General features: G+C 51.3%; 1 protein-coding gene across 12 annotated transcripts in view; it reads right to left on the bottom strand.

The window, feature by feature from the left end:
* ADARB2 (adenosine deaminase RNA specific B2 (inactive)) overlaps positions 1–19,381 on the bottom strand; it is a 420,003-nt gene that overhangs the window by 379,074 nt on the left and 21,548 nt on the right. For 5 of the 12 annotated variants that reach the window (XR_012067232.1, XM_072955169.1, XM_072955167.1 and 2 more), the window contains exons 1-3: positions 13,564–13,800; positions 9,722–9,794; positions 2,364–2,572 (exon numbers count right to left, since the gene is read on the bottom strand). The gene's annotated coding sequence lies outside the window, so the exon portion shown is untranslated. Of the gene's footprint in view, positions 1–2,363; positions 2,573–9,721; positions 9,795–13,203; positions 13,438–13,563; positions 13,802–19,381 lie in introns of those variants that run through there. The other 7 variants (XM_072955158.1, XM_072955163.1, XM_072955166.1 and 4 more) reach the window with 4 other exon arrangements.

Genomic DNA, 19,381 nt, shown 5'->3' with positions numbered 1-19,381 from the left:
AAACTGTAACAGCTTTTTGAAATTTAAAAGCTCTTTCTAAAATTTATATGGAAAACAAATGACCAAGAATAGCAAAACGATTTTGAATAAGAATAGTATCTGATTTCAGTACAGAGTAACGGAGACAGTAAATATTGGCATAATGATTGAGATCTACAAATCAACAGAACAGAATAGGAAATTTCCCACTGAGTTGTGACAATCGCACAAACAGTTCAATGAAAAAGGACAATCTTTTCATTTATACATAACACTAGAAAAGAATAACTGATAAGTTAAACTTCATTATATTAAAAACTCTTATTTTTTGAAAGACACTGTGAAGTAAATCAAAGGAGAAGGCACAGGTTGGAAGACGGTATTTGAAAAACAGGTAGCTCATAAAGAACTAGTAACAAAAACTTAAAAAGAATTTTCCAGACTCCATAATAAAAGACGAATGAGCCAGTATATAATGGACAAAATATTTTAAATCTTTATCAAAGAAATTTAGATGTTCAGTAAAAACATGGAAGGGTATTTAGTCTCACCAATAATTAATAAAATGCAAATTAAAACCACACTTTGATACCCTACTCTTCCACTAGAATGGCTGAAAGCACAGAGACAAATAAAACTGACAAAACCAAGGGCGGGCTGGCGCAGGAGCCCCCGCGCGCTCCTGCACACGCGGCCGGCACAGACGCAGAAGGGCGCAGCCCACGCGGAGAGCCGCCGGCGGTTCCCCGCGGACTCACACACCCGTATCAGAAGGCCCAGGGGCTCCACGACAGGCGCTCCCTCGAGCGAAGTGAAGACCAAGGACACACACAGGAGTGTCGCAGCCGCAGCGGCCGTAACCTCCAGCGTGTGCGGGGGGAGCCCACCGAGCCACCCTCTGCGCCGGCGGCCGAGCGGCGCGGCGCGCAGCCGCAGCGGAGCGAGACTCAGCGCCACGTCGCGCACGGGGCTCACACGCCGCCCCGACGCACCGCAGAAGTGCGCTCGCTTAGACGGGCCGGACGCCGAAGGCTCCGTGGGCGTGGGGGGCGACCCCAGGGACAGGCCGTCCGGCCACGGCAGCACCACGGCGGGAGGCAGCGCCCGCCGCCGAGCGGGCCGCCGGCGGAGCTGCGTGGGGCACGTTCGGGGACGGAAACGTCCCGTCCCGTTTGCGGCTGCGGTGTAACGGTCTGCAGGCACGTCTGTGGACGCTCACTGCGCTGCACCCTTAGAAAGGGTGCACTTTACCATTTGTCACCGAGGCTTCCAGTGAGCTGACGGAAAAGAAAACGAAAACGCTCACCGTAACTCTCACCAAGGCGCGGCTGGTGGAAGCGAGCGAGGTGGGTCGGGCAGCGAGCGTGTGCAGCCACCCCGTCCAGGCCGACGATTACACGAGTTAGGACGCGCACTGCGGCCCGGCCCTCCGCGCTTCTGCTAACATCAGCTAATTCGTATGCACGTAGGAGAAGACCCCAGAACACGTGTGCAGCCTCCCAGCCGAACACGCGGAGCCCACGAGGTCACCTCAGCTGCGCCGGCGGGTTTCCTCCGTGGGTGCCCCCGCCCCCGAGCAAACAGCCGCATGCGAAGGTGCCGCGCCTGACTTCGGTCCCCAGGGGCTCCCAGCCACAGCCTCGGGCGAGGACAGGAGGACTGACCTTGGCGCCCCTTCCTTCTCTGACTTACCGGCGGTGTCTCCAGGGACGAGGCGGGAATGGACTCTTCCGCCCCCTGGGGTTTAGATACTTGATAACGGACGTCCTTCTAGAGTGACCTTCCCATCTAGATCTTAAGTGACTTTCGCCCTTTCCCCAGTTTTAGTCAGAACCCTTTCGCATAAAATACTTTTCGTCTTTCCCGGAGTTTGCCTACGGAGCCCCCGAGTGTCCCCTATCCCCCGCCACCTTCATCCTCGGAACGAGCCCGGGCTGACGGGCGGTGCCCGCCCTAAAGCTGGGACCCCCGCCCACGACGGAACCTGTGACGGTCTGGCTGCGCTTAAAACGTCGGATGGAAACTCAGCATCCTCACAATTGCTTTCGCCCTTCCAGGAGCCCCGAATTATTCAGGAATAACTGCGCATCTCCCCAAGTGACACAGACCTACTCCCATGAGCCGAAGCAGGCGCGCGACGCCAGGTCCGCGGGGAGACGCCGGCCGAGCACGCAGACCCACGCTGGGGACCGCCGCTTTCCCCACGTGCCCACGGCTGCGCCCTCGCACCTGGGCAGCGTAGGGGAAGCGCTGCTCCCCGCCTCCCACCCCGCAGAGCTGTTTCCCTGGGGCTGGACTCACACACACAGGGTCCACGTCGGCGGCAGAGCATCCGTCTGCTCACGTCTGAAGGATCATGAAGCCGGGAACCCTGGGGCCCTTACCAGTGCAGGGCCGCTGGCACCTGTGTTTTCGAAGCTGTCGCCCCTTCAGGTAGACGTCGATCGGTCCTGCAGAGAGGCACACTGGGTGTCCAGATTCTTCAGCCTTCCAGAAAGCTGCGTGACTTCCTCTGGGGCAAATCCTGCTCCCCAGGGACATGTCGAGGAAGCTTATCAAGGTGTGATGTTGTGGGGACAGTCTGGCTTTAAACCTGGAAGAAGCAGGTTAGAATTTCAGCTCTTCACTTAATTGATAACGCTCAGCCAGCTATTCTAGAATAGTAAAACAGCATAGTAACAATTACCCAAACGTTTTGCTATTGGGAGGATCTGAGGCAATACCTCTCAAGTTCCCAGCACAGTGTCTCACACACAGAAGATGCTTTACGAGTAGTAAGTAGGTACTGCTGCTTCCATCAACTGTGTGTGGGTCAATTAAAATGATATTTAAGTGATATCCGTCACATCTCAAGAAATGTAATAGTAAAAAAACACAACGTGGTTTTTAGTGGGAGAACCATACTAGATAATTCATTTGTATACACTGCTTGGGGGCATGGGGCCAGAAGGACCCAGGCAGACTTACTGTCACTTCAGCTGCCTGACAAGTGTTTATGAGGCACAGAGTCTTAAGTGTGAACACTTGTCTGTGTCTGCACCTCTCTTGACCATATCTGGGGTCCCTTCGGCCCCTTGGGAGAGACTAGAAAGTACTGGACACCAGAAAGCACGTGGGCGATTAGTTGGCCTCACACTCAGACTGCTTCTTCCTCCTTTTATCCGCTGCCAAATATCTTCTCTGAAGAGGACCATGCCACAGCCTCGTGAGAGGTCAGAGACCAGGAGTCTCTGTCGCTGGGGGTCTGGCATTTGCAGTCCATTCTGATGCTCTAACAGCACACCACAGACTGGACAGCTGACAGACAACAGGCCCCCACGGGTCTGGAGGCCGGGCATCCAAAATCAAGACTTCACGGAAGTTCGTGACCAATGCCCTCTGCGGGGGAATCCGGGTAACTTCATGACATAGGTGACATCTGAATTAGATCTTGAAGGATCGGTAGGAATCTGACAAGTAGAAAAGGTCGATCTAAGGAGGGGAGGTACGTGTGCCGGAGTGAAGACTGCTGACACCTGCTGGGCCCCAGTCCTAATGGGGCACAGCAGGGCTCTGGCCAGTTCCTGTTCTTGGGACAGAGGACAGGGGCCAACAGGGCAGGCGGCCAGTGAACTGCGTGGCGCACCATGGCCCTGCAGGAACAGGAAGCAGATCCAAGCTGAAAGCTGAGAAGCGTGTCTCTGACCCAGCGCTGAGACACTGGCTTGGCTCTCACAGGAAATCAGCTGCTCGTGGGATTTCCTCTGAGAGTCGCTAATTGCTTTGCAGGTCTGAGCATCCCCTGTGGTGTTGTCAGGGATTGCTGTGGACAGCCAGCTCCATTCTGCTAAACAAAACCAGCGCTTTGGAAAAATCACAGCCCTGGATGCTGCTGTTGGCACTACAAAACACCCTCCCTTCTGACTGTTAAAAAAGAGACAAAACTGGTTGGCGCGCCAGACCGGGAAGGCCTCCTTGTCAGTGCGGAGCGTGGTGCTCCACTGGAGGGGAGGTGAAACAGAACACCGTGCACATGGATGATCTAACCGAGGACGGTGGCATCTTAGAAGGTGGTGGCTCCTTTCTCAACAGTTATGGTGAAACAAAAATGGCACGTTCCACGCTGCAGAGCTGACCACATGTGAGGACTGGTGAGCACTTGTCCCCAGTGGCCAGTCCTTCTGAGGAGCTGGCCGGTCACGAAACGGACATTGACAGGCCTGGGGCTCCTGCCTGGGACCCGCACTCACACAGGCGTGTGAGAATCTGAGCTCTCAAGTCTGAAGTGCGATGCCGAGGGTCAGCCCGATTTTGCCCCCTCCCTGAAACTGGCCTGACAATTTGCAGTTTCTGAAAGGAGGCATCTTGCCTCAGAAGCTCTTCCGTCTGATCTTTCTTAATATTCTAGGTACACATCGCAGGAAGAGGAACAGCTGGAGTGCAGATACACGTGCCCCCCCAGAACGCGCACTGCTGTTTGGTGAACACCTCCTCTCGGCTGCAAGCACAGACAGGGGGCTCCAGCTTCCCCACCGGACACAGGAGAGAGTGAGCAGGGTGACAATCTGAAGACCTGGTGTCTCCTTCATGACGCGCTTGCTATAAATAGTAACAATGAGGACCACACAGGCCAGTCCTCTCCCTCTGGGTCTCTCAGGGGCGTGGCTGCGCGGGCTCAGTGGTGACTCAGCTTCTCAAACCAGCGCACAGCAGGTGCCTCACACCTGCAAGCCTGGTAAACACAAACCAAGACCCCCAGATGGAGTCTGTGGTCACAGCTGCGGGTCAGGTGGGCCGGAGGGACGAGGCTGCTGTTTCTTCTGTGCGACTGTCTTTCACAAGCTGGGAGTCAGCAGTTATGTCTCTCCCAACACCTTTTAATTTTCCACGTGACTTTTCCCCCAGACTGTTCAGGCAGAGCTTGTCTGGTGTTGCATCTAGACACAGGCCACCCCCGTCTTGCTCTGGAAGCATTCCACGTCATTGGTGCGGCTCTTCTAAGAGGCTGAGGTACGAGGTCAATGCTCTGGATCAGGCGAGAGAGATGTGGGCCTCCGCGACGGCGCCCGCGCAGCTGGGTGGCCGGCACTCGGTCGTGCACTCTCTCTTCCGGGGGTGGTGGGGGGACGGACCTCAGCTGTGCTACTGGCAAAGCCGGGCTGCTCCCCGGCCTCCTTCAGGGCACTCAGTCCTGTGTTTTCGCTCCAGGGGTGTGTGGAACTTGTCCCTGGACCCCTGGACTTCACAAGGGCTCTCGAGTCCACAGGTGATTGTATAGGTTGGTGTTCTTTGGGGGGCAGATGGCAGAAAACTCTCTGCCATGCTGATGGTGTCGCTCCTACCTGTGCGCTTTGATTTGAGGCTTTGGAACCATCCTAACTATGGATTTCAGTAGAACAAGGTCAGCACACAGTGAGTGAAATACCCAAATAAATGGGAAATCAACATGAAGGCATGGCAAATTGCATTTTTAGGACTAAAGACTTTTGGGCTTACACGCTAAACCTTTTGTTTGGATGGAACCAGCTGTGGTGTCAGATAGAGCTCTTTGGGGAAACAGTTTCCAAAGAATTGTTTATAGTCAAAAAAAGTTATTCAAACACAAAATGAAGTTTATAGATTCCTCCTCAGGAGACCAGATGGCCTGGGACTGCAGCGTGGTTGACCTCGGTCAGCTGATGTCTGCCCTCCGTGCCACCTGCCTGTGCAGGACCTCACTCACGACCACATAAATGCTCAGGAGTGGGCTTCAAATGATGCCATTTCTTACCGTTTTAGTTCTGCGTAACTAAGCAGGTCAGTTAAGCAGAGCAAAACATAATCTAAAATAGACTCATGATACTGCCACACGTTTGTCTGTATGATCAAATGTGTTCATACCCTCACCCTCAAGTAACACGGAGGACAAGTCAGGAGGTCTTATGTCCGATGGGGACACAACGTGCTCCTGACACTGGACAATCAGGCACAGGCCTGACTCACAGGTAGTGCAAGCTGCTCGGCAACATGCACTCACCGCTCTCGCGCTCTCATGGTGCTGCCTGCTTCCCTGACCCCACACCTCCCTACCTGCCTCCCAGGCTTCCTGAAGTTTTCCATGCTATCTTCCACATCTCCCCCCCAACAACGAGTGCTCCCCGTATTCACGAGCCCTCGTCAGAGCACATACCAACCTCGTGTCTCACTTCAAACCTGACTCTGCTCTGCAGCTCTCCTGGACCTGAAACCAGCTGGTGGCTCTACATCCTCCATATGCGTCCGTGTCCAAAACCAGTGTGTGTCTTCACAACTCACCTCTTCGTGAAGCCAGACTTTCCACCCTACCCTGTGCCTACCGTCTACATGATGTAACCCTCATCATCCAAGATGCTGGCTTGTGGTCCACAGTTTTCTTTACAACCTGTGTGTAGCCACTGCTCTGTGTGGTCTCAGTGCCTGGAGACAAACCACTGCACATCCCAGGTTCTAAGGGCAAACACCTCCAGTAGCTGCCTCACCCGTCCCGTGGGGACGTCTTGGCCCTGTGACTCCTCCACAATCCTCCTCGTCTGAGCTCACTGCCAGACCTCTCTTCCTCCCAGGCTACTCCTCGGTTAGTCCCATCCCAGCCCTCTCCAGTGGGGAGTCTGCTCCGTCAGAAACTCTTTTATCCAATTGACCACCACTCTCTTCTCTCCCTCTTCCTCACATTTAGTCTGTTTTGATTGTGGTCATTTCCTTTGACTCCATTTCTGGAAGTACAGGTGGGTAGAGAGGTTCACTTCCCATTTCAGTGTCTTCATTGCATCTTACACTATGATCCGTCGAGGAGATGAGCTGAACCACCGCTCTGGCAGGTAGATGGCTCTGAAATTGTCCTTTTACGTCACGTGGTTTTTTCTCCCCTGCTTTTATGACAACGACTGCCATGACTTCTCATGATAACTGCTGGGAGAGTGGGGCCACTAAACTGTTTCCACCAGTGGCCTAGGGAGCGTGCACATGAGGCAGCTCCTCCCCCCAGCCACACCTCCCGCCCCTCCTGGCATGACTTTCTCTTCCCGTCACCACTGCCTGCACGAGCGTCTTCTGCCGCTGCCCCGAGGCCCAGCTCTCACACACACTGGGCTGATTGCTGTGCCTCCGGTGTGATGGCCACCCGGGGTGGAGGACACCACCCTACTCATCCAGACGGGAGAGCGGACGCTGCGAGGCGCAAGTCGGTTGCCAAGGGCGTCTAACTCTGCAGTCTGAGAGTATGCACTTTGGGAGCCAAGTCTGCTTCTGGAACCCTGAGTCGCTCTGCTCTCCTGCCTTTCCTACAGAAGTATCCCCTGGCTTCCTGGGGACAGCTAGGTACCTAAACAAAATGGAGCAAACAAAAAAAAAAACACCCTGCCCTGACTCCAGAGTGGCTGGCTCCTGGGAAATGAGCGTGTCTGCACACAAGTAACGCTCGCTGCTGGGCTAAAACCCTCCACCAGTCTCACCAAGAACCTGATTCTCCAGCGTGTCATGTTTACTGATAAAGCTGGGAGCTACGATGTCTTTAGGGGAAATGTATACAACTGCAGCTAACAATAGGAATTTATCTGATTCTTAAAACTGGCACCTGCAGCCTCAGTACCCTGGGCCAGTCTTACATAAATGATTTCAAAACAGTAAAACTCATGAAGCACCAAAACAGTCCAGTGAGTGACAGCCCAGGTTCTGTGTGCTCCTGCAGGGCCTCCTCAGCTGCCTGCCTGGCCCGGCGGGCTCAGACAGGCAGAAACCAGACGGACGGGCCGGGCAGCGCACGGGCCCTGGCCGGGGTCCCTCGAAGCTCTGCAGACCTGGTGTGCCAGGAAGCAGCTAGGGATCACAAGCCAGCCTCTCTGGGTCTCTCCTTCCTCGAAGGTGGAGTGCAGCATTGAGACGGTGCTCTCTCAAGCTCATGCCAGACACCAGATTTAGACTCCAGACACGTGGAGGTTTTTTCCCTTCCCCAGATCGAATTTTAACTCAAGGACGTATTGGTAGAAACAGAATGCATCCATTGCTGGTCCATTGTTTGTGTCAATTCCGTTAAGTTATCACATTAAAATTTTGGCACAGTCTGCATTCTCAAAAGATTCTTTCTGGAAGTAATCCTACCCACTGCACCTGACCAGGACGGATTTCTAATTCCATTATGCAGTTTGGAGGGCACAACTCACCCCCACCCTTGTCGTAGGCTATTCTGTCTCGACGGCCTCATGTTACAGTTCTGCTCCCAGCCTGTTTGTGCGGTTGAGCTGAAGCCCAGTGAGGAAATGCAAGTACGGCTCAGGTAACTGTCCTCCTGACGGAGTCTCGTGCTCTCCTGGTCCACAGCCCTCCCTGTGCCTGAGTCCTCCCTCGTGAAACGCCTGGTGCAGAGGTTTCCACGCTTCTGGTGCAAACCTGACGCGGCAGGAAAGGGAAACTCCTCAGAAGCAATCTTCTTGGAAAAGCTCTTCTTTATATGTGGCAGGTGAAAACTACTTCCGTTGTGAGTAAATAAGACGGAAAAATGAAATGGTTTTGGGAAGCCATTAGGTTTGTTTAAAAATTGTAAGATGGTTCTTAACTGTGAAATAAAAGGGGAAAGGGATGCTGCTGTGAACAGCTGAGGACCCACAGCCCAGAAGTGACGCTGCTTATGTATCGGCGTTCCAGTTCAATAAAAGAAATAAAATACATGGGTAAACTCAGATTCTTCAGTGTAGTCATAGGACACCCTCGGAAATAAAGGGAGTTCCCTCTAATCCGCAGGGAGCTCCCTCCCTCGTATCTGCCTATCAGTCGTCTGTCTGTCTGGCTACTGTCTGTTTCCATCTGTCAATCCTCTACCTCTACCTACATCTGTCTACATCTACCGCTGTCCATCTGTCCATCTCTCTCTCATTTACCTGTATATTAATGGACCTTGGCACACACTTATTGGCTGTACCGAGATGATCTGGGTCAGATAATAAAAGTGATCTGGTCACTGAGGTCTCCCACATCAAGCACCTGAGACGTTTTACATTCCCACCACTGCCTGGCAGAGCGTGGGGTTACATCACATGCAGGAGGCATGCAGGGAACCGTGCTTGTCTCGCTAGGCTCTGCGGCTCGTCTCCTGTGAAGAAGGCTGAAGGGCCTCGAATCCCAGGTCCCTGCCAGTTTCCGGTAACCCCGGACCAGCGTTGCCAGTCACTTCTTCACCTGGTTCTTTTCAGACCACGGCCCATCCAGGAAACGTTTCCTGAGGAACCCAAGGAGCTCTGCGCGGGGAGGCAGACCTCAGGGAGCCCCGCGTGCAGAGCTGGGTCTCAGACGTAGGTTCCAAGGCAGGGTCTCAGCAGCTCAGTTCTGCCTCTGGGACGCCGTGGGCAGTGTCCCTCCCTCTCTGAACTGCACCCTCGCCGTCCCAGTGCAGATGAGTGCTTTCCAGTAAAGGTTTGCTGGAAACCTGATGACGAGGGAGGGCAGAGCAGTGGAGTAACAGGGGCAAATGACATGGGATGGCAGAGTCATTTTATTAGACTGCTGGACCAGAGAGCTCTCAGGCCTGCACCTGTACACAGACCAGGGGAATAAACTCCCACAGAATTCAAATCTGAAAGAGAGAAGCCTTGGATCCTGTCACTGATCATTCCTTTTATCGAATCCTGTGACTTTTGCTCAGATGGTTTTCCAGCCCCTCCTGCCCACCTCTGCTCCAGGTAGAGACCTACGCCCTTCAATGAGCCGTCTCCTCAGTCTGCTCCACTTCAGAGAATGCTTAAGTTGCACTAACCTTTCTGAGGAGCTCGGAAGATCTTGGAGCATCAGTATGGTTCTTGCTTCCCTCTTCAATGCAAATTCCATTTCTGTAATATCACAATAAAAGTCAGGTGAGCATACCTTTCTACTGTAGCAGACATACCTGTCTAGCGCGGCTAACCGCCAGCTTTGCATGTTTATTTGAAACACCGGCCCATGTAGTTCCGAATGCTGTATGTCCTTGTGTTTACAATAGATTTCATTGTTTACATTTCAAATGTTCCTATTGTCTCATATTTCATACTGCTGAACAAAATGCACTTTTGTTTCTTTTTGTACTTTACTTTCCTACCATTGCTTCCTACACGTCCCACGCAGCAGTTGTGGTAGGAATAGGGAGTCATCACGAACATAAACCAAATAAAGAACCATGAGGCCTTTCTTGTTCCTTTGTAGGTAATGCAGTTGGCTTCAGAATCTCTTGATTTACAGTGTGAGGTAAAAAAGTACTAGTTCTTTTCTGTGTTAATTTATAGTTTAAAAATTATGTTGGGAGACCCATCCTGAACACAGCAAGGATGAATAGTCATTTCTTGCATGTGACGAGTCATTTTATACAAAATCATTTTCTTCCAGCCTGATACCTTTCGTCATTACATAGAGTGTCTCCATCACCTTAAATGTAGGATCTTTGACAGGATTATTTTATGAGCTGTCAGATTATCTGATTAGTTTATCCTGTAAATTGGCCAATACTGTGACCAGGTTCCACTGCATCATGATTCAGTTATGTTAAAACTGAAATGCACTGAATATGAATTATCCAGATCTAATTCACTTCTGAGTTTGGATTTCTGAAAATAAAGACTCAAAAACTAATTTCTACAGTTTCTGAAGCTAAATCTACAGAACTGTGCCTTATCCCAAGTCATCAAATTCCCATTAAGCTTTATTCACCGCTCCCTGCCTGAGGAAGAAAGCTCTGCTAACACAATTCCAGCAACACAACAAATGCTTATGTTGTGTGGAAACTACACTTCATCCTAATCACTAAATACTAAGCATAGAAGGTCTGCAAACTAAATAAGAGGGGATTGCTGGTAACTGGACGTCACTGATGAATCATTTCTGGGCACTAAATGGTCAAGACAACAGGACTTAATGTGGTTCCACCTGAGGGAGGACCACGTTGCAGGCAGGAGCGTGAACGCCGGGCCTGGACCCCCGTGGCACCCGGCCTGCCCTCACTCTGGGACCAGCCGGGCAGGAGGGGACCTGCACAGATTCTGGGATCCTGGGAAGAGCAGACACCTGCTTCCACTCGCAGCTCGAGGACTGAAGCGATGTACCACGGGCACATCTGAGCTGAACAGGGCAGGGACGTTTACATGACCCCCTCGCAGTGAGGGAGGAGAAATTTCACACGCAGCACTGAGAGTGATGCAGCTTTGGGCCCAAGGTGATTTTCTAGCTGTGCAAATTGGGAGTTTCATGGCTTTAATTTTCCTGAGCCTCCTTTCCTTCGTCCTTGACAACAGGGATGACCCGCCCACGGTGAAAGACGCCGGGGCTTGCTGGGAGAGCGGGATATGCCTGCAGGGGGTGGGGTCCCAGGAGGCCAGCAGCAGCCCGCCCTGCAGAGGAGTCCGCGTGGAAGGGGCTCCGTGGGGCCCCCTCCTGCAGCCGCTGTACTGACGGGCTGTGTCACCTCCACTTCACAGATGCAGGAAGCCAGGTTTGAAGCTGGCCACTGACTGACTGGTGAAGCAGGATGGGGCCCTGTCCTCCCCACACCAGGAGGCGGCTCAACCCCATCACAGCAGGAGTTCCGCTGTTACCGGGCTCCGGGGCGGCCGCCAGCATCGTGCCTGGAGAGGAAGCTGTCCAGTTACCCAACCCTGGCATCTGGTGGACTGCTGCCAATGGCACTCGACTGCCACACGCGGTGACCACTCCCAGCAGACAGACCTTGCTTTGCTCTTTGTTTTATAAAGGCGAGCTCACTGCGAGGAGCTGGATGAAGCCGAGGCTGGCAGGCGGGACCGTCAGGAGTTACTGAAACATGAGCAGGTGACACTGACAGGGGCGGTGTGTGCGGGAGGATGTTTACAGTCCCTTCAGAGACCAGGCACTGTGGACGGCGCGCCTCTCGCCTCAGTTCACGTGGTCGTCCCAGTTGAGGGATGACGAACCCGAGGATCAGAGTGTGTCCGTCACTTGCCCGCATCTGCCCAGCTGGCCAGTGGGCTGGGTGGCCTTAGACCCGAACTGTCCACTCTGGTGCTCTTTCAATTTCATCCAAATAGCAGTAGTAATGCTAATAAATAACACAGGGCCTTCTAGACTACATCCACACATCCTTGAGTGCAAACTCAATTAATATAGAAATAAGCTGGCTCTTTTGCTGTGTTTTTTCTGCTTCCCTCATCCCTCAGGCCCCCGTCTCCTCAGCTGCCTGGGCGGCTGGCTGAGCTCCATGCTCTGGGCCATCGCTGCATCCACGAAGTGGTGTCAATTGTTTTACTTTTCACGACGCCTCTGGTATGTGATAGGTGAGTTTATTTAACAGAATGGTCGGCACTAAAGGCTCTGCTCATCTCCTGGACCTAGTCTTCTTCCCAAATGTGCAGTTTGGAATTCCTCAACAGTGGGCACCAGGTGATGCGTCTCTTTGTCTCCCTCCGTCTGTCTGTCTGTCTGTCTCTCTATACTAATTCTAATTTAATGCTGCATTTATTTGTAATATTTATGTATTTATACCTGTATGTAAATTGTATGCCTGTAACTTCAGAGAAAACTTTTCAACTCCTTTCACCTTCCTTACTTAGTATCTACATCGCGTGAACAGAATAGGATGCTTGACTGCTGCACAGACAGGTGCTCCCGTTCCAGTTTAATAGTTGCTCCTAATAGTGAGATGAGCTTGATCAGGTACATGAAGACATCACGTCCAGACACGGAGAGAAATTAAATGTTTCTGCCGTGTGCAGTCCCACAGGATATGGGAGGGCGGCCAAGGGTTATTATCTAATAACCTTCTCTATTTCTGGAAGTTCTCTGTTAAAGGACATGTGGTTAGAATCAACTTCATGAAAAAAATGATTTATTATAATCGACATACTTCTTCTTCATTTGATTGGAAATACCCCAAGTGTAATAAATGCATACCGTATGTTGCATATAAACACCACACCACAGGGCAGTAATGTTTGCATTCATCTCAAGGTCATAGCAAATGCACAATCATACAATTCACATTTTACTTTCCTCTCATATACTGAGAAGCCTTCTTTATGTTTAGTCAGCTCAAACTTCTTCTTCTAAATACTTAGCAAATATAAAAGCAAAACCAAAAACCTTTAAGAAACATCTTTCCACAAATTTCTTTTTCCTAACTTTTTCGGGATGTATGAAATTATTAGGAACCATTAATATATAGTCACCAAGGAATGTTTAAGGAATCTGACATTTAAGATACACGGTCATTTAAAAGTATGTTTAGACATAAATGTTTACCTTTTCTATCAAAAGTCAGTTTTGGTAAATGAACGCGAACTAGTCTTTTCATGGACATTTATCTGAATGCAAACTGAGGTGCACCAAAGCTCAGCACTGCGTCTGTCACCTTCGTTTCTGCCAGCACATCAGTCCCCCTTCAGAGTCTGTCCCGACACACGCTCTGCCGTCGACCTCTGCTGTCAGCCTGTTCCACCGGGGAGCGCGCCACAGCCTGGACCTCCAGGAGTGGAGCTAACGGTACAGAGCGAGGCCCCTTGTGGTACGTTCGCTTTTCAACAGACGGCACTTTCCTTAACGCTTACCCTCCCCCAGCCTGTCTCTCCTCTGCTCTCTCCGAGCACCCCCACAAGTGCTCACCTCTCCCGTGATCTCTAATGGCCTTGGTACTGGAGTAGAGAGAAAGCCCCCTGAAGAATCAGATAAAACACATGGACTGCTCCGGTCCCCGGGCTCCGCCACAAACCTGCGCATCTGCGTCTCAGGGCCTGATCAGTGTTTCCCCACCAGGCCTGAAACACACAGCCTTTCCCTGAGCCATGCCGATGGTCTCACTGCAGGACTGGTCAGCACAATGGCCCCAGTGATGTCACTGTGACCTAATAATATGTTTTCTTACCTGAAGGGCCTTTACAGAAGGGTCTTCGCAGACGTGGTTAAGGTCATGGACCTTAAAACAGAGACATTATCACACTAATGCCATCTAATCATGTGAGCCCTTAAGAACAAAGAACATTATTTGGCTGAAGCAAGAAAGGCTGACAGAAGGGAAGTCCTAGGGGCTCCAAGAATGAAAGGACCTTGACCTCCACGGCAGGAGGGAGCCACACGGACACCTGAGGAGACATTCGGGTGGCCTCCAGGAGCAAAGATCAGCCTCAGCTGAGAGCCAGCAAGGAAACCAGGGGCCTCTGTCCCGTAACACAAGGAACTGAATCCCACCTACTGCTGGAAAGAGCTTGGAAGCGGATTATTCCCCAGAGCCTGAGCAAGGAACGCTGAGAAATCACTCTAGGAATGCTACTCAAGCCAGTAGACGGTATCAAAAGTGATGTCTTCCATTCTGAACTCAAGTCCTCCATGGGCTACACACATCTGTGGGCCTCACCAAGGTAGAATTTTCTGCTAAAAGGCACAGAGAGCTTCCACAGTCCCTAGTCTGCATGGTAGTCTGATCTGGACCCCGGGCATGGTCTATCCTCAACAACCCATCGCCTGGCTTCTCTTACCACTGTCACTGGCTGGCACCCCAGAGGCTGCAGACACCAGTTCCAGCAGCGTGGTGCTTGGTGTCAGAGCCCAGTACATGTGGGCAGACGCACAGCCACCGCGGGATTCCCACTCCTGCCCCTGGGTGTGTGGACCCCGCTGGTGCTGCCCCAACGCTGGGCGCCGACGTGGAACTTCCTCCACCTTCTCCTTGCTCCCCTTCCGCACCACGTCAAGATGTGGATGTCTCTGTGTTTGCCCCAACCAGGCCCAACTAGGTTTTGATGTTTTAAGGGAAAACACAGTATTTTGGAATAGGACATTTGAGGATGTTTGTTATCAAAGAGAAAGCCCGCTGCCCAGAGCACCGTGTGTGTGCTCCTGGCGTGGAGCCCGGGACTCTGCAGCTACAAGTGTGTCCAGGAGACTCGGAGTGGCTGGTGTGCAGCTGAGAACCACACGCCAGGTGCTCCTCTGTCCCCTCGGAGCCCAGTCTTCAGCATCTCCCCACGGGCTGGAAGCTATGTGCTTATCTGATGGACCCAGTTCACCCTCAAGTACAGACAGCTGACGACTTGCTAAAACTTGTTACTCTTCACCCCAGAAATGAACAAAGTGTCATTTTCAGCTGCAAAGAGGTGACAAAGCCTTTTCTGGCTCCTGACAAGCACTGGTGCACAGTCTCCCGCCAGCACTCAGCCTGGTGACCTCTGCCTGGTTAGCTACGACCCGTGGCCCCCAGCCTGGGAGGGACACAGGACTGAGAGATGCATCGCCGAGGCTAAACTGGACATATTTATGTTCAGAGTAGCCTGCCTATGGGGACCGATCCTCTGAAATTGGATTTGTTCTTTTTTCACTGACAAACAATAAAATGGACAGTTAAAAATCAATTGGATGCTTGACCCGCATGTAAATGAAACAGACCCGGGTCCCATCCCGTGGGAATCGTGCCCTTGGGTTAGGGTTGAAATTGCTTTGTCGTAACGTCGCGGACACTCTCCTGTGAGAAAACCTCATTCCAATTCTGCACGGAGACAACGGGTGTTATTGGTCTGCACTCGCTGCAGGGCTGATCTCAGTTTGCCGTCCCCCTCAGCCTTGACACCGTTCTCGCTCACGATCGACAGTTCAGAAGTCGAAGCACTGCAGCGTCTGCAGCTGATAAAACCCCGGTTGGCAGCGATGGAGCCAAAGTGCGAAAGGAAGTGGCAGCCCCACTTCTGCCCCAAATCCTGCCTGGTGACCTGGTGACAACCCGGAAAGCTGTTCCCGAAACCCTGCCTCTGCTGCCGAGTTCGCAATAAGTCAGTCTGCATACAAGGGCTCAGAAAAAAAGGAAGAAAAGGAGGAAGGGAGGGAAAGAAGAAAGAAGAGAGAGGCTCAGAGACAGACAGAATGCTCGCCTCAAGGCCGCAAATACCCCGAATACTGCCCCCTCAACTCACGTCCCCTGGGCACCTGACACCCACCCGCAGTTTGACCTGCATTATTTGAGCCACGGTGACAAAAGGGATTCCCACATACAGGTAAATGCACAGGAGGTGGGAGTTTCCCACAAGGGCACTCAGAGCCCGGCCATGCGTGGGGGGCCCTTGGCTGTGTGGGGCGTGGATGGAGGAGCCCTGCCCACTCTGGGGAGTGGCCCACATCAGCCAACGTCTGCTGAAGCCCCAGTGGCCAAGGTGCTGTGGGTGCTGGGATAAGGGGGAGGGGGAGAACCTCTGTCCCCCCCCAGAGCTCAGATCCAGGTGAGAAAATGAGCACGTGACAGACCACCAAGAAAGGGCGTGTAAAGGACAAGCGAGGAGTGGACCCCAGGGCCGAGGAACCAGATGGTGAGTGCCGTGAGCAGGGGCTGAAGCAGTCAGAGCTTCTAGTGGGGGCCTGTGCAGGACCCCTCAAGTTCTTCTGAGAGAGAGGCAACCTTAGCACAGTCTAGGACCCGTACCCGCAGGAGACGGCAGTGCTGGGACACCCCGAGGCTCAGACAATGGTTCTCTCCAAAGATGTCTGCAAGGTGGTCATGCTGTGGGGACGCATGTGTCAAAGGAACACTTTCAAGAACAGCTCTGGATTTCAGTCTCAGACACACCCAGAGATGGTGAACACAGATGAAGGGAACCTGTGCGTGGAGAACTGCACTTCATTTCATTGTGTACAAATAATTACAGCTAAGAAAACTGTTTTTCTCCAAAATGCATTTTCCTTAAACGTGTGGGCAGAGGAAGAGTAAATCTCAGGGAGAACCTGTATGGCTTTTCCTTGCACGTGTATGTGAGTAATCTGTTAGCTGAGCTGTAAACTGAGGCCTATGTTTGGTATTCTTCAGAAAACAAACCACTAGCATATTTAAACTTTAAGAGGGACAGTTAACTACAAGGAAAACAAATGGGAACACACACTACCCAGAAGAAAAAGCCACCCCGAAAACGCAGTTTTCCTGGCTCCTCCTCACCTTGACGTCCAGTGGCCCTCCGCGCGCTGTCCTGGGAGAGGACAGTGATCGTCCCTCCTGAACGCGGTGACGTCGAGGTGATTGACAAGGTGCATTATTTTAAGTCCGTAACGAGCTAGCGACCCTCTGGCTGGGCGGAGCTCTCCAAGTGGGGTCACCATCGCTGCTGTAGAAGGAGATGGTTTCCAGTGATGATCCTGTCACCTTTGGCTGTCACTACACTGCAGTCAGTCAGACGTGCAAGAGCCGGGTGGCGTGTCCAGGAGGCCGCCACCCGCACACTAACGTAACGGGCTCCTGCCCCAAGTGGCCGCCCATCTCACGCTGCAGCGTCCACGCGATGTGGGCCGAGGACGTGGCCTGGTGGGTAGACCGATTTGTCAGGTGCTTAAGTGGCCATGCCGGGACAGACATCTCCTGAGGGGCATTTCTGGTGAACTTGTTTCCAAGCAACAACGATGAGCTGGGCTGGTTTTCTTCAAAAGCAGCTGTATTGATTTTTCATCCCCACCAGCAACAAATAAGCGTTCCTGTTGCCCCAGCCCCGGGTGTGCGATGCTGTCACCCTTTTGGACTTCAGCCACTCTCACGGTGTGTACTAGTACCTCCCTACTGCCCTGAATTGCAGCTCTGTAATGACATACGATGTTTCATGTGCTTATTTTCCTTTTGCGTATCTTCAGTGATGAGTCCTTTCTGATCTTCTGCCCATTTTTGAGTCTTCTGTTTTATTAATTGTTGAATTTTAAGAGTTCTGTGTATATTTTTGATACCAGCCCTTTCTCAAATACTGTTTTTTGCAAGTTTTTTTTTTTTTCACAGTCTGGATGGTTTCTCTTTTCCTTTTCCTAATAGTGTCTTTGGTAAAGCATACTGTTTTAATTTTAATGAACTCCACCACCTCCAACACTTCTGAGTTACTTATAGGAAGTCGCGGCCGTCCCCAGGGCCCCCTAGGTCTACTCCTGTGTTGTTGTCCAGCAGTTTCATAGTTCTGCTTTACATTTAGAACTGGGATCCATTCTGAATCAATTTTTGAAAAAGCTGTGACGTCAGTGTCTAGATCCGTCTCTCTGTCTATCTCTCTGCAGGTGAGCACTCAGTTGCCCCCGAACCATCTGTTGACGAGACTGTCCTTGTCACACTGAAGTGCCTTTGCTCCTCTGTCAGAGCCTGGGTGACGGCATTTATCTGCATCTTTTCCCAACTCTCTATTTCACTCCACTGATCTACTGGTCTATTCCTTTGCCGATACCACACTGTCTTAGTCCCTGTGGCTTCATGGTAAGTCTTGTAGTCGGCATCAGTCCTCCGACTTTGTTCTCTCCTGCGATGCTGCGTTGACTACTCTGACTCTTCTGTTTCCTTATACAAACTTTAGAATTCATTTGTCAATATCCATAAAGTCACTTGCTGGGATTTTGATCAAGTTTGCATTGACTCTATAGATCAAGTTGGGAAGAACTGAAATCTCGACAATATTGAATTGCCTTTTTTTCTTTTTTAACTTGTGCTATGGACTGAATTTAACCTACTGCTCCAAATTTGCACTTTGAAGCTCTACCCTCCAAGGTGATGGTACTTGGAGATGGGGTCTTTGGGAGGTAATTTGATTCCGATGGGGCCCCGTGATGGGATTGGTACCCTTTGTAAGAAGAGACCCCAGAGCTCTGGGACTCTCTCTGCCACATGAGGACACAGCAGGAAAGCAGTCCCTGCAAACCTGGCAGCGGTTTTACCAGATCGCAAACCAGGCCAACACACGGGCCTCCGACTTGCAGCCGCCAGAACCGCAAGAAACACGCTCTGTCATTCAGGCTGCCCAGGCTATGGTACTTCTATACTTTGGCCCAGACAAGCTGAGACAGCTTGCCAAGAGGCAAATGTGAGCTTCATAAACTGAAATTATTTTTAAAAATTTTGCATTTCCTCAGTGAATTCTATACAATTATTTTCAGACTACGTCAGACTTCTTTGGGCTTTTTAAATACATCACATTAATTTCTGACAACTTTCATGTGAATTATAGTGGAATCAACTGACTATCGTTCATCGGTACACTTTTTTTTGAAGAGAATGCTTTAAATACATTCAAGAGGACCTTTTAACAAGAGAATGATGAAGTGAAATGGTGATTCTCTAAGAAACACATATGTTTTCATTTCGTAAGAGCCTTATGTTACACTGATTGAGATTCTGAATTTTCTCCACAGAAGTACTACAAGGGTATTTAAAGATCAATGTAAGTAACTGAAATTACAGTGTCTTTTACAAAGAAAAGAGTCTGTTTTGAATATAAAGGGCTACTGGTCCTACCGATAAATTCAAATAATCTATTTTTGAGCAGATCTGCAAGATTATAGCAACATTTACCTTTTGCTGGAGTAACCCGTGTACACTCTGACTTCAAAGACCCGAAGGCGTGGGTTCCTGTTACCTTCCGCTGTGCCTGCGTGGCTGGCACTTTGGAGCACGGCGGTCACGAGACCAAGGCCGTGATGAGGACCCTGA

The sequence above is a fragment of the Vicugna pacos genome, chromosome 35 (genome assembly GCF_048564905.1).
Source record: "Vicugna pacos chromosome 35, VicPac4, whole genome shotgun sequence".
Taxonomy (NCBI): domain Eukaryota; kingdom Metazoa; phylum Chordata; class Mammalia; order Artiodactyla; family Camelidae; genus Vicugna; species Vicugna pacos.
This window is presented reverse-complemented; position numbering and strand designations above follow the sequence as displayed.